Below are 14,402 nucleotides of genomic sequence, written 5' to 3' on the forward strand. Positions count from 1 at the left end.
TAAACCACAAATTATTTTGTCAGTTTGCTGTACTTTGTGCAAACCTTTAATGAAAAGCACTGTTGCAATACTGAGAATACCAACTTATTTTCTTCATTTTTCATAACTGAACAATTTCATTCTTCACAGTTGTGTTAATATTGTTTTTGTCCACTTGCAAATTGGAAGAGTTAATATTGACACATTTTGTTCTATTACAGATCCAACAGAAAGCTCAAAGACAGTAAATTTTATGATGAAGCTCTGGAGAGGATTGAACCTGAATTCAGATTTGCTGCTTAGGCCTATTGTTAGTTTAGATACAATGCTTGAAAACAGACTCAAAAGTGGATGTTCTTACTGAGAAGTGCTAATCTCCGAGTACAGAAGAAACTCCTCTGGAAAGAATGGTCTACATTTAGGTCTGCACATATGTGAAATGAGTATGTACATGTTCATACACGCATGTGAACACAAGCTATTTAGATGTGATGTTTTGCTTAGATTCACAGCAAAAGCTTTATACCTTATATTTTCTAATTTAGTTGATGTAGAAAGTTTTTTATATGCTAATAGAAAACTCAGTGTGAATAAGTAAGAGATTTACTTTGCTTTCTTGAATTTTTTTCCCCCTCTTCTCCATTCTTCTACATCACAAAAACCCACTTTCAGAATAAGATGGAAACACAAATGTAAAGTGAACCACTAGGAAAAAAGCTCATCACATCCACTACTGTGGTTGTTGATTGCTTTTTTTCCCTCCCTGTGCAAGCTCACAAATACCATTCTGAGCACTCACAGTTTATTTCTTCATTGTCTTAGCTCCTCACACATGCAGAGCCAATGGGAAAACTTGTGAAGGCTTAAATAAATACATGTATTCAAATTAAAACTGAGCTGGCTTCCAGCAGTCAGATTTCCCATTATCTCATCTTGTTTCAGTCAAAATGCTTACACGAAGCAATCCAATTAGAGTAAACAACAATGCATACAAATTTATAAATACTCTGCCCTGCCCACAACTGTTCTACTCTTGAATAAGGAGCTTTCCTGCCTTGAATAGGTTCTCCGAGTACTGAGTAGGTGCTGTTGCTCTCATGTAGGTAACTTTATCACCTGTGGCATATGGGTTGTGGGGGGAGAAGTTGCTGATGGATTTGTCACTCCAGTCCATCTTCAATTCATATTTTGTATATGTTCAAAGAAAGAAAAATTGAAGGATAGTCACCAAGGTGACAAACCATTCTATAGTGGGATACTGGAAAAAGGTTTATAGAAACATTTTCTCATGCTGAATAGTTCAGGGGTTTTGTAATAGTTCAGGGTTTTGTCTCTCTCTTGTGAGGGAGGGAGTTCTGGAATGAAGTTTCTTTGCCCTACTTTTTTCCCCCCCTTTCATAGATGCTTGGGTTTTTTTTTGGTCCCATTTCCTAATGGCTTCCCTCTGTGTAGTTTCACGTGTCAGAAGTCTATGTAATCATGTCTTATAATGCTGAGGACTGGCACAGCTACATTCCTGCAACATTCAGTTTCTGGTCCGTGAAAAGCTGACTGAGATGTGGAAGGCTTAGTCAATGGGAAGCTGGCATGAAGGGTTTTCAGACCATGAAGGCTGGTGTCAATAGCTTTCATGACAGCGGCTCCTAAGGAAGGTTGCAATTTTGGGACTCATCTGATGTGGTCACAAGGCGTGCTGGGAGGAGAGGGGACATACTTGGTGCTTACTCTGTGTTTGCTCTTGGACATTCTTCTGGGAAACACCTACTGCCTTCTGCTTTCTAACTGCCCTCTGGCCTTGGGCTTCTCCGCTCCCTTGCAGAGGGAATGGAAGGTGCTACATATTGGTAAGCTACCACCTAAGTGTATTTCCTTTCCACCTAAGCACCTGGTCCTTTTTTCACAGGATTTCAATGCTTAGATTTCTCACTACTACTCACAACTACTCTCAATTACGGGATGCAATTGTGTGTCCCAGATGTTCATTAAGTCTTTGTCTTCCACTATATTTTTCTAATGCTGCCTGCAAAATGGTGTTTTTAATGTCAGCTCCAGTTCCCCATACTCAGTATAAAACTGACACAACTTGAAAGAAATTTTGAGTTCTTTTGGCTTGTTCACGTGGCATGGTCTCCCAAAATGAGTGACACAGGCAAGGTTCCATTGCAGTGAATGCTTACAGTAGGGGCATAATTCATCTCCTGGACGACGGCAGAAGTGTTTATGTGTTATGGTAATGGCCAGAGTTCTCAGTTCACATTTAGGTTCCTCTCTACCACAGCTAATATAAATAGAGATGAGAAATCTTTCTTATGCAGACTGAAATTTGCTGATCTGTTTCTGCTTAATTACAGTAAAGAGAAGTCAGGGGTATCTGTGATCCACACTCCCGTGTAGTTACACTCTATCATCTCTTCTCAAAGAAGTCCAATTTTGTATCTCTAGACTGAAAAGGCACTTTTTTTCTTTCTTTTTTTTTTTTTTCTCCTATGGGCTTGCCTAGTAAGATATTCATATTTAATATAAAGCTTTGAAGTATTGTTATGGTAATGTCAGGTAACTGCTCTTCAACATAGATTGACAGCTAGCTATTAAATAAGGGTAGGGAAGAATGTGGCATCTGTGTACTGAATGATGCATGTGGTTTTTTTAAAATGTTTTTTTATAAGCAGAGACACGGCAATTGCAGGTTTTCTATGCCTTTTTGATTTAACAGCATTTCAGAGTCCTTTGCCAAACCACAAGTAAGAGCTGTGTTTAGATCAAACTGCAGTCTCAAAATATTTTCCCCCACCCTGTTTCAAGCACAAAGGATTTGATTTCTAATTGATTGCAAAATGGGCTACTGGAAGGTATCTTCTGCATATGTCCATTTGAGCCTCCGAAACTAGTAGAACTGTATTGGTTTCTAAAGTCACTGACTTTCTGACCAGTTTTCACTAAGGTTTAAATTGGCAGGTACCTGACAGCTGTAATGAATTCATCTGCAGTAACAAGCTGAGCTCTGAATTGCTACTAGTTGGCACTGGCAGAGATACCAAGATGAGCTCACAGAGCTCAGTACACACGCTCCTTTTCACAGTAGAAATGATATGTTCTGTCAACCCAAACAATTGCTAGCAGGAAAAATAATATTTTTCCATGCCTCCTTGCTGCAGGTTTTTGGGACTGCCATCTTTTTCCCATGCCTGGCTTTTAATATATATGTTTTCACGTAGCAAAGGGTATGGTGAGAAGCAGGAAAGGCGCCTCATAGAAACAGTGGCCCCCTTGGGACAGAACACAATAATGAGAGCTCTGTGATGTCTGGAGTTGCAGTGTGACAAGTTATTTTCTATGCCTCTCTCCTTTGGTTCCAGCAGCCTCCTGCGAAGAGCCAGCTGCTGCTCATGTACCACTTGCATAGACTGGCTCTTCACTCTGTACAAATCCTCTAAGCAGAGGAATGCAAATTCCATTTTTTTTTTAATTTGTTTAAGAAAATGGTGAACTCTTGAACATTTTTCTCTTACAATTTTAACTGAACTTGATCTAAATATAAAGATTGAAATCTGCATCAACTTTTTTCTCCTGGTTGTGGTTGAGAAAAGGAAGACAAAAACATCAGACTGACTACTTGTTCTCGCAGCTTGTCCAGCCTGACAGGTTGGTGGGAATGCCCATCAGTCTCCCACCCAGCTCTCAGGCTCCTTGGGGCAAAATCTGAAGTGGGTCTAGTGTGGTGTAACTTGCATTCCAGCCAGAGAACAATTGCTTACTAAAGTACTCCTGAAAGTTGTTTGTTGAGTTTTCCTTGTTTGTAGCAACGTTAACATAGCTTATGAAGCCACCTTTCAACTCTGTGTGCAAGTCATACCTTTTCAGGTTCCACCATGCAGAGCTAAGCAGGTATAAAAGTAACTTTAAGAAAGTCTCTCTCGATTTATTTATTTGAGTGAGACTATGCTATAGTATGGGAATCTAATTAAGTAACACTGCATAGGTCATTGCTGAGTCTGCCTCAGGAGAATGGCTGCTGAGAAGTCTCAGGCCCATTGAAGTCAATATTTCTTTCCATATGTTGCTTTGAATTTGGCATTGCTTGTTGATGCTGTACTTGAAAAAAATTACAGATCCAGAGAAGCAAAACAAGAATGTTGAGAAATTTTCAAAATGCAGAAAACCAGGGTATTGGCTCCACTTTTTTTCTTAGAAAAACAGATGATAAATATGACCATGCTTAAAAAGTCATTATGGAGAGGACAGTGATCAATCCTTTCTTCAGTGAAAACAGCTAAGATAAGGGGAAATCGACTTTGTTAGCAACAAATTTAATTAATGTTGGTTATTAGGAGAAATAGTTTTCTGAGAGATGCTTCCAAAAAGCTACTCGCACAAGCAGTTGGTTCTCTCCTTCACAAGAGAATTTAAACTGTAAGTTAGATAAACCTTTGCTTGGAATGGTCTTGGGATACTTGTGCCTGTTTCCTGAAACTTTTCAAATTTTATTCTGGTCTAGCATTCCTCTGGGCTTCAGCTTTAACCCCGTAACTTCCCCAAAGAGGAATCCCCAACATATGCCGATAGCAAATTGTCCAAATAAATACCATTAACACAAAAAGACATTTAGAAGGACCTCCCAAGAGTCCTCAGCCTTCTGTGGTGAAGAGGGTGTCAATGTCTACCAACAATGCTTAGAATGCCTGTAAAGTTTATTGGAAAATAAAGCAGTGATGGTATCTAATCTGTTAACCGTAGCAGAGGATCTGTTCCTTTGCTTCAGATTGCAGGCATACCATGAAGTGCTGAGATTGGCATGAGTAGTGCACATTTTTATTTGAGGGGAACATAAATCCTAAGTATCTTGTTTGTGTATAATTACTCTTGCCCTGCGGTTGCAGCATCTTGTGCACACAGCTGCATTGTGAACATTTTTCCAAGTTTATTTAGCACTGAGTGCAAGTACTTTACATGTCAGAGCTGGGAACGCTCCTGTTTCAGCTGACTCCACTCCTTTGGGGTGTTGTACAGCGCTTAGGTGACTAAGCGAGAGGCAGTTGCACAAGCCTGGGGAGACAGGGAGCTTATTTAATCACATTAGAGAAAGAGAGAGTATGCACCCAGGAGCAGATTGAACTAATCTGCAAAGAGAGAGAGAGTGAGAAAGTACGTCTTAAGGAAAGGATTTGGAGGTCAATGGATTGGCAAAGTCAACACACCTTTAACAGGGGTTTTCTACATACTTTATTAATTTACATATGTCCACATTTAAGAGCCAAACTAAGGGCTGCAACTCTTGTAAACACACAGTTTGTGATCTTAAACTATCTTTCAGGAAGAGAGTTTTACTTGTTTGTTTTTTTTTCTTCACCCACCTCAATTTTTAAAAGATTAGCAAATATGTCAGTAGCAGTGGCCTGAGATGTGATTAACCAGTACCCTGGTATTTTCATGTCCTCTTTAAATTGATTGTGTCTTTTTGTTACATGGTACAGAGGGCAAAATGAGCCTGCCGTGTGGCAGAGATGCCACCTGGAAATAGGGACCCAGCAGCTACGTGCTGGTTCTCTAGACTTTCTAGCCTCAGTATTACTGAGGATACAGTGGACAGGTTGAGAGGCTGCACTGTTTGTTACTTTATAGAATAGACCTGTAGCATCTGTCCTTGGTGTAAACAGGCACAGGGTAAAGATGTGATCCGTGTGGTTCTTACTAAATGCCAGTAACAGTATGTCTGAAATGCTTAGTGTACATTGTGAAAGCATCTAGGGCACCTATTTACAACCCTTGCAGCTTACTTTTTTTTTTTTTAAATATTTCCTGGAGTAATATTTTTGTCATAAATGATAAATTTTATTCTTTAATCAGCCTTTTTATAATAGCTTCTTCTTAATGGAAGTACATCATATGGCAAGTCCAGGTGTACCCATAGTGCAGGTCACTGTGTAGTTTTGTATTCCTGCTGTAAGAATGACCAGTATAGGATGCAGGATGAGAACAAGGAAGAAATGCCTATAATATACATTCATCCTTAGCAGTGCTTCCGGTTATGGTTTGTAGTTGTTTTTGTTTTGACAGTCAAAGGCGGAACATAAATGAAACCCAGCTTTCGTCTTTTCAATGTAGAGCTTTGAGGGAAACATTTTTGTGAGCGTGTGCACAGAGCTATACACACACACAACTTCTTGACCTCCAATCTGCAGGCAGTCCAGGAACATTGTGATTGATTGAGACTTGGTGTGGGAAAAAATTTGATCATGGTGTGACTATATGAGGTGACCGATCTCTTGAATGACGTCAGTAGGCTGTAAGACCAGCCACATGAGCAAGATATCATGTTTTAATATGGCTCAGACATTGGACCCTTGTTGGAAAAGAGCATTGTTAGAGCAGGTATGAAACTGAGTCATGTGGGGCATTCAAAGAGCTGGAATTCAGAATTTGAGTTATGGCTCATTTCAAATCAACACCAGTTCCTTGTAAAACAGAAACAGTGACAGAGATATGGTGATAACAATAGTGTAACATACAGCTCTTGATGCAGTTTTTTCTGAGTGATAATATACAAAAATCCCCTCCTGTCCCTTTTCTTTGTGGTGTCAAAAGAACCAAGCAGATAGCTGTGTAAAACAATTGTCATGAATGTTCAAAGTAGATGAATCTCCATTTCAGGTTTTATTGCAGCCTTGCAATTTGGGCTAGGTTCTCTGAACTTTGCTAACCTTGGCAGATCTACAGGAAAAGCCTGCAAAATCCTTGAGTTCAAAGCAGGTAAAATATATGACACCTTTTGAAAGTTTGGCTTTGAGTGTTGACTTTATTTGAACTCGTGTTAACCAAAGCCAATAAAAAATGGTTTGCATGAGCTCCCGCAAGGTGAAATTCCAGCAAGTAGGAGAATATGAGAGTAGACAACCTGTTTGCCAACCACAGTTATTTTTATTTGTGTTAAAGGGAGAAAGTTGATAGAGTTTTAGTACTTTTATGTTTGATTTAAGGTAGGAATAAGGGAGATTATAGCTTAAGGATATTATGTAAGAATATTAGCCCTCTGCGAAGATCTCCCAAGCAACCCGGACTATATATATAAATCAGGTAATAATGCAAAAGAACTCTTTCTTCGCCATTTATATTTCACTATGCTAATATCTGTAAATACTGAGGAAGAGGATAAGGTGGGGAGCAGAGATCAAACTATTAATGACACCTTTGAAAAATAAATATATGAAGCAGAAATAAAAATCTGGCCAAAATAAATTGTTGTTTGCAGTGGTAGAATCACTCTATGGACTCCATATTGTGAGTGGGTTATGGGCTCTGCTTCTGGAGGTACAAGGCTGATTTCTTCCCTTGATGATAGCTAAAATCTGGGTTAGCGTCATGCTACGAGGAGGAGCTGTGCTTGTACTAGGCAAGAAATGAGCATGAATAGTCAAGAGCCAAGGGTAGGAAGTGGTCCTACAGATATGAAATTAAACATATGGTAACCAGGAGGGTACTGGGTGGGGAGAAGGACTTTTTTTTTTAGCTGAAAACTTTAACAAGGAATGAAGAGGATGACAACTGAGGCACTACAGAGCCAGCAAACCAATTGTGGAGATTAATAGGAAAGTTGTGGGTTGCACATTATGCCTGAGCATAATTTTTTCACAGAAACTAGCCAGGCATGGCATGTTACTGAATGGAGATGCCAGAAGAGTAAAATAGTAGACTTCATTTCCACCTGGAAAAGGTGGGGTTAGTTTAAGTGAATATCTAAGAATGACAAAGAAGATGGGACATGGGGCTAAGTAGTTATTTGTAGACCTGGAAATGGTCACTGAAGGGGAGGGTGGGAATTAGGGGAGTAGCGACTAAGAGGAGCACAGGTACTGAAGCATACCTAGCTTGCAAAAGACAGAAGGTAAACAGTGTGATGTTACTGTAAGCCTTTAATGAGATAAATAAGGAGAGATAACATGAGTTAAATAACCAACCTAATAGAGCCAAATAAATGCTGGGAAAGTATGATTGCTGAGGCAGTGTGGTGTATCTGCCAGTGACCTCGAGAACTGGATTTGGTAGATAAAGATCTTGCTATTGTTATTAGAGGTCTGTCATTATGGGAGGCTTGACTTCCTGGATTATGCAGGTGAACAGATAGCTAAATTCAGATATTTCTGAATCAGTAACCAATAGAGTTCCTTGCCAGTCACTGAAATAGCAAGAGGCAATACTGTTTTAGATCTGACACTGTTAAGTTGTATAATGAAGTAGAAAATAACCTTGGTTTAAGGGATTTCAATTTCAATTAAAATGAATGATAAACAGTTGCAGATCTATAGCTAAGCTTCTCAGTTCCAGATGAATGGCATTTGATATGTTTAGGGAACTAGCCTAGAGCCTGAAGAGCTCAAGAGAACTGGATTTTAAAGGGAAGTTGTCCCTTCTTTGAGGCAAAGGTGCAAAAAATATCTGGAACAGATGTATCTTGCAAAGTGGAAAACATGGAAGAAAAGTTACCAGACCTGACTGAATAAGGAGTAGAAAAAATAACAGGTCAGCAAAGAAAGCCACATGTAAGAGGTCAGGAAATGTATGGGTAAAATGAGAAATGGCAGAAGTCAAGTTGAGTTTTACTCTGCAAAAGAGTTTTAAATAGCAAAAGGTCCTTCAGACATATAAAATAAAACAAAATAAAAAATAATAATAATAAAAAATGGTCAAGGCCCAAAAACTTGTCAGATACTTTGCTTCTGTTTCTGTTAGATGCAGACACTGAATACATGGGCGTAGAAGGTTTTTTAGTGGAATTCAAAATAGTTTCAGCTGAAGTGGGGGAAAAAAACTCAAGGAGCTCAATGTTGAGGAAGGCTAGAGCCTTGCTGTCACAGAATTTGGAAAAGACTGATACATGTGGTTGCAGATTCAACAACGGTGTTTTCTGTTGGACTTAACACATGGCAGAAGACACCATTCAACTGGAGAATATAGATTCATCTTTAAGAACTGGCAATGACATCCTGTGCGTGCTGCCAGTAGTGTGCATGCTATTGGTAGCAACTATTCTAAAAGAAAGAGTAGGTCAAATGGGAATGGAAAAAGGGAATAAAACACAAGGGTAGATCTAGCATTGTCTAGGTAAACCTAATCACTACCTTTGATAAAATCACTGATATTTCTAGCCATGGAAATGCAGTCCCTCTCATTTAGCTGTTAGTATCGTTTAGTGTGTGAAACAGTGAGAGAAACTGGGAAATATCAGAAAAATGGTGTGTGGTAGGAAAGCTAAAGGACATATTTAAGTGAAAAGAAACCTCTCAGACTGGAAGGAGGTTATTGAAGGCTCTCAAGGATTGGTCTCAGGACCAATCTTGTGTGTTAATTAACTAATGACTCTCATACAGAAAATGGAAGTGTGCTAACGAAACTGGCTGCAACAGTGGGTGGTAATGTCAGAAGGACTGAATACCTGGACAGCAGTTCAAGTTATAAAATGAGAGACACTGGGAGAAAGAGATGTAAGGTCAGTGATAATAAAAGTAAATGCAAAGCTCTTGCTAAAAGAACTGCTGTAAATGTGGGGCTTACCAGCAAAAGTAGCTGAAGGGGAGGGAAACACTGATGTGATGAATATCTGATGAACTATTACAACCTGCATGTTATGTATATTTGTCAAATAGACTTTCAGTTCCTAGAGTGTAGCAAGCAAGCTATTTTTAGTATGCACATGTACTAGTACTATTGTACTCAGTTACACTGTCTGATTCCTAGGATGGGATACCAACCGAGGGATTTTTTCAGTGACAGGCATTTCTGATTTGTGTTCAAATATGAATACAATCATTTGCATGCATTACTCATCTTGCTCCATCTCCTTTGAAGCTGAGCTTGGGATTTAAAAGAACATAGAGCTGTCCAATGTTTCTTAATCCAAAACTTAATTTTGACTGTCATTGGCAGGTTGTATTTTTAAGAAGTTTGCTTTGAAATGTCAAATCTTATTGTAACTGAAATACTATTATCTGCTATGGGATTTGTCAAGCCAATTCACTTGGGTGATCTTGGCATGAGAAGATGTACCACTGTTGCCAGTGGACAGTAGTCCCTTGGGCTCCGGCCAGAGGGAGATAAGGACTGAAGAGCTGTAAGTTTGGATCCTTTGTTTTCTGCCTCTCTCACAGCTGCCATGCCACTCCTCTTCTCTGCTCTCTCTTTCTTCTTCCCTCCTTTCTTCTTCCCTCCTTTCTTCTTCCCTCCAAAAAATAAATGTTTGGTTTTCTTTTCCAGGAGTAGCTGGCAAGACAGTATGTGAGATTGACAATATCTAGAGGTTTTTTTTTTTTGGTCTTCCATCACATTTTGAGACTCTTAAATAGAAATTGTCTGCCTACATCTTTCTCTCTGGGCAGCATAGTCCCTCTCCCTTGGCATAAGACAACACTTTATACCTAGTACTTTCCAGCATTGGTTGGAAAAATGGATTCTGCTACATTCTGGGAATTAGTATCTATGCACACCCCTTTCCCCCCCGGATGGCGATGATGTGCAGCATGGTAAATCTGTTCAAGACTCTGCAAAGCTCTACCTCACAGTTATTTTTGATTTTTTCCTTTAGATAAGCGGTTGATTCTGTTCACCACAAACATTTTTGTGTTTGAGCATGAGTGGTTTTTCTAATAGTAAGATTAAAGTGATCAAGCCTGGCTTGTGATGCTATATACCTTAGTGCCATGTAGGCTATTAAATTGTGTCATGGGAGGGGAGAACTAAGAGTTTTTTGATCTTGTGCTTTGAAAGAGGAAGGACATTTTCTGCTTTGGTTTAGATGATACCTGGAAAAGTCTGACTCTTTCTCTGTTTAATGTGTTTGTTCCCAGTCAGGTCAGCCACCATTGCAGGCAGAGTAGATGTAGTTGAGAGGAATGCAAAGGATTTCAGTTGAGAAGAGATGGGTGGGGGCCTTCAGAGTCCGTGAATTCATTAAAATTCCATGTTGTATTGCAGGGTAAATGCGTGGGCCTTAATATGCAGGGCTCCAACAGGTAAATACTCGAATCTTGGATACAAGACGAAGCAAGTTTTTACCTGCCCTTCATCCAAAAAGCTTGTGAAGTACTCTACACCCACCCAAAAGGCAGTGTTCACCACTACCTGAATGTAATGTAAACTGATAGACGCAAGCACAGGTTAGGGGCAGCAATTCACCTTTAGATGGATATCTGCCACAAGTGTGTGCATGTATTTACACCTAAGAAAACTCACTCTCAGTTTTGAAGAAAACAGACTTTCTTTGTCACTGTTCTCTTTGAACACACATTGCTTTGCTGACAGCATCCATTTGCGCTGTGGATTATATAAACAACTCTCAGTACCTGGTGCTGCCTTCTCAAACTCCGATAGTCACAAAACATCCACCAGGCAATTACTTCCATGGATCAGAAACGCAGAGATTAGGGGCCAAATACTGCCTGAGGACACCCAGCCTTTGTGCACTCTGGTTGAACTCTGTGAGGCAATTTGGCCCTTTTCAGGCACAGTCTGCTCCATATACTGCAGTCCTCTCATAGCAACGCTGGTAACTTTGCTCAGAGCAATTTCACCACAGACCTGACTCTGCAGTCGCCAAGCCAGCGGCAGTGCTCATCATGACATGCAGGAGGAGACTGAGGGAGCTGTGGCTTTCTCCAGCCATTCTCATAGTCCAGATGCATTAAAATCACTCAACCAGTCTCATAGTCCAGATGCATTAAAATCACTTGGGGCCAGACCTGCTCTTCTCAGGGCCTGCAAATATGTGAATGTGCAGAGGTGGCTAGTGACTTTGTGGTGGGACAAAAACGTGAGATGTACCCTCGGGAGAAGGTGCCAAGCTGTACCTACGGTAGGTCTCAGAGCTGCACTTCCGTGGTTGTCCCCACCTTGTGGGATATCCAAAGTCTTGTCCTTCAGTCAGCCTTCCTCCTCTTTAGTTACTTGCTCCTTTCACTGGACAACTCAGCTGGAGGATATGAAACCACATAGCCTAATCCTTCATTTATTTCTCTTTTAAAAATAAAACAAAAGGTTAAAAAAGAGCTGTGGTTGCAGGAAAAAAATGATTTCTCTACTGTAACAAGGGAATGAAAACGTCAGCACGAAGAGAAAACACTGAAAGTAGAGAATTGTGTTATTCTTAGGAGAGAATGTTGGGATTAAGGTTTAAAAATCTTTTTTCCTTTTTTTTTTTTTTTTTTTTTTTTTAAGCGTCCAATTTCTATGGGCTTTGGTTACTTCAGGGATCAGACATTTGTAAGACATTTTCTTGATCTAACTTTTTTGCAGGACCTGAGTATTTTGAAAGACTTCCTGCACATACATGCCAGTTATTTGATCCGATCATTGTTTTAATAAAACTATTATTTAACTAACCACGAGTTAATTTCTTTGGTCCTCTGGGAGCCAGCCACAAATAGTAGCAAGTTATTGTTTAACCTGGCTAAAACTGAGCTCCTTGTCTTCCCTGCTAACTCCCAGCATTGACAAAACCTCTTACAACTGCATTTTTTTTTTCTTAACGGAGTTGGCCTTTTATTTAAAACAATAACAGAACAATAACAAACAGCCCACACCTTGAGATCCTGAAAACTCTTCTTCATGTAGCCTTTTTCTAATACCTTTTAACTTGCTTTTGTGTCCAAGATGGTGTGACTAGATGCTCCCTGAGGACAGAAGAGACTGTCTGAGGTCTGTTGTGTACAGCAATTGGCACAGAGAAGCAGTAATGATAACTAGAGTGCCTGGCCTTTACTTCAATGAGAGGATATTAATTCCTTTTAGCACCCTGCCAGATGGAATTATTTTCCTCTTTTGGAAAATTCTTTGAGAATTATTAATCAACCCGCAAGAGCACTTTTTAAAACTATTCTGGAAAATTTCAGAATGTTGGTTCAGGATTGGGCAATTTTGATTTGAATTATCTTTGCCATCATGTTTCCGTGAGTGTTTCCTTCTGTTGTGTACCAGCACACAGCAGCAGAACCCAGGAACCAAAGGTGAGGTGGCAGCTACAGCCTTGCCATAGTGGCTGTGTGGCTGTGGACAGGCATGGTCCACCCTTCTGTAGCTGGCAACTTTTCTGTTTTGAAACCATTAAGAGTAGCTGCTCCTTGGCACAGAAGTTTGGTGATGAGAAGTGTTTCAAAACTTCCTTCTGTGTTTGCAATGACGCTTTGAAACTGAAAAGATGCTCACGCAAACATGCCAGTGAAAGAAGAGTGATGCTCGTTGGGAGCGATTGCATGAGACTATTATGTTCCATGGTGATGTGTTAGTAAAATATGCGTGATGTGTACAAGAGGCTAGCAAACACATTCCCCTGCACACAGGCATTATCCTCAGTGTTTACTGCTCCCTGAGTCAGAACAGTGGGGTGTAGCTTTGTTTTGTAGAGACGTTGGAGCTGATGCTCCAGTGTAACGGAGGCCTGTACAGGCCCAGATATTTACTCTAAGTGAGAAACAAGCCAACCATTTCCAAAATGATGAGACAGCCATCATGCAATCTGTGAGCGTTTAGTGTAGCATAGGAATCCGTGGCTTCATTTTATGCAGGACAAGATGTGCAGGGTAACCAAGGTCTCTTGGGAAATATCCTTTCTAATAGCATGTGCTCCAATGCAAGCAAATGCAAGTGGGGGCATCTAGGAACAAGTACTTGGCCATGCCTACAAAGCTGCCTGATGGTATGAGAAGGGAGGAGATACAGCTTGGAGGACGTGATTTTGCAGAGGATTTCAGATCAGTGGGCAAGTAGCTTCAGAGGTCTTCCTAGGCTGATATCATGGCCAAAGGGATTAAGGCAGCCTTTGAATGTGTTAAAAATAATTAAAAACAAACAGACAAACAAACAAAAAAACAGCTTACTGCTTATTTTTAGCTGTGTGAAGAGCACTTCACTGCTGAAGACCAGATGGAATGTGATGTCTTCTCCTGAAACTCACAAGCCAAAAGGAAGTTGAGAAACAGGAAGGAGGCAGAAAAGACTGAGAAAAGAGCTGTTGGAATGGGGAAATGGGAAATCCGTGTGTATTATTTATGTTCCTCTAAGGCTGAGGTCATCTGATAAACAAAAACTTTCAGGATGGTGCTGAAATCTCCATCTCTAGAAGTGGCCAAATCAAGACCATGAGACTAGCTGTCTTCTCTGAGACCAGCTGTCTTCCCCAACAGAGACGCGTTGCACTTGGGCTAGGTTTTTTGGCAGCAGAGAAAGTTTTCTCAATCTCTTCTGAAGAATGTCACTTGCAGTAAACACTTTGGCTCAAAAATACATCAGATCTGTAGGGGGAGCTAGTCAAATTATTTACACTAGCTGAGTCAGACTGTGTCTGGTGCAAAAGCCAGGAAGTGCTTACAAATAACTGCATGATAAGGCATTTACAGGCCTTATAGCTCTCCGGAGTCAGACACTGGAGAAAAGGCTTTTCT

This window comes from Anser brachyrhynchus (assembly GCF_964034855.1).
Source record: "Anser brachyrhynchus genome assembly, chromosome: 2".
Taxonomy (NCBI): Eukaryota; Metazoa; Chordata; class Aves; order Anseriformes; family Anatidae; genus Anser; species Anser brachyrhynchus.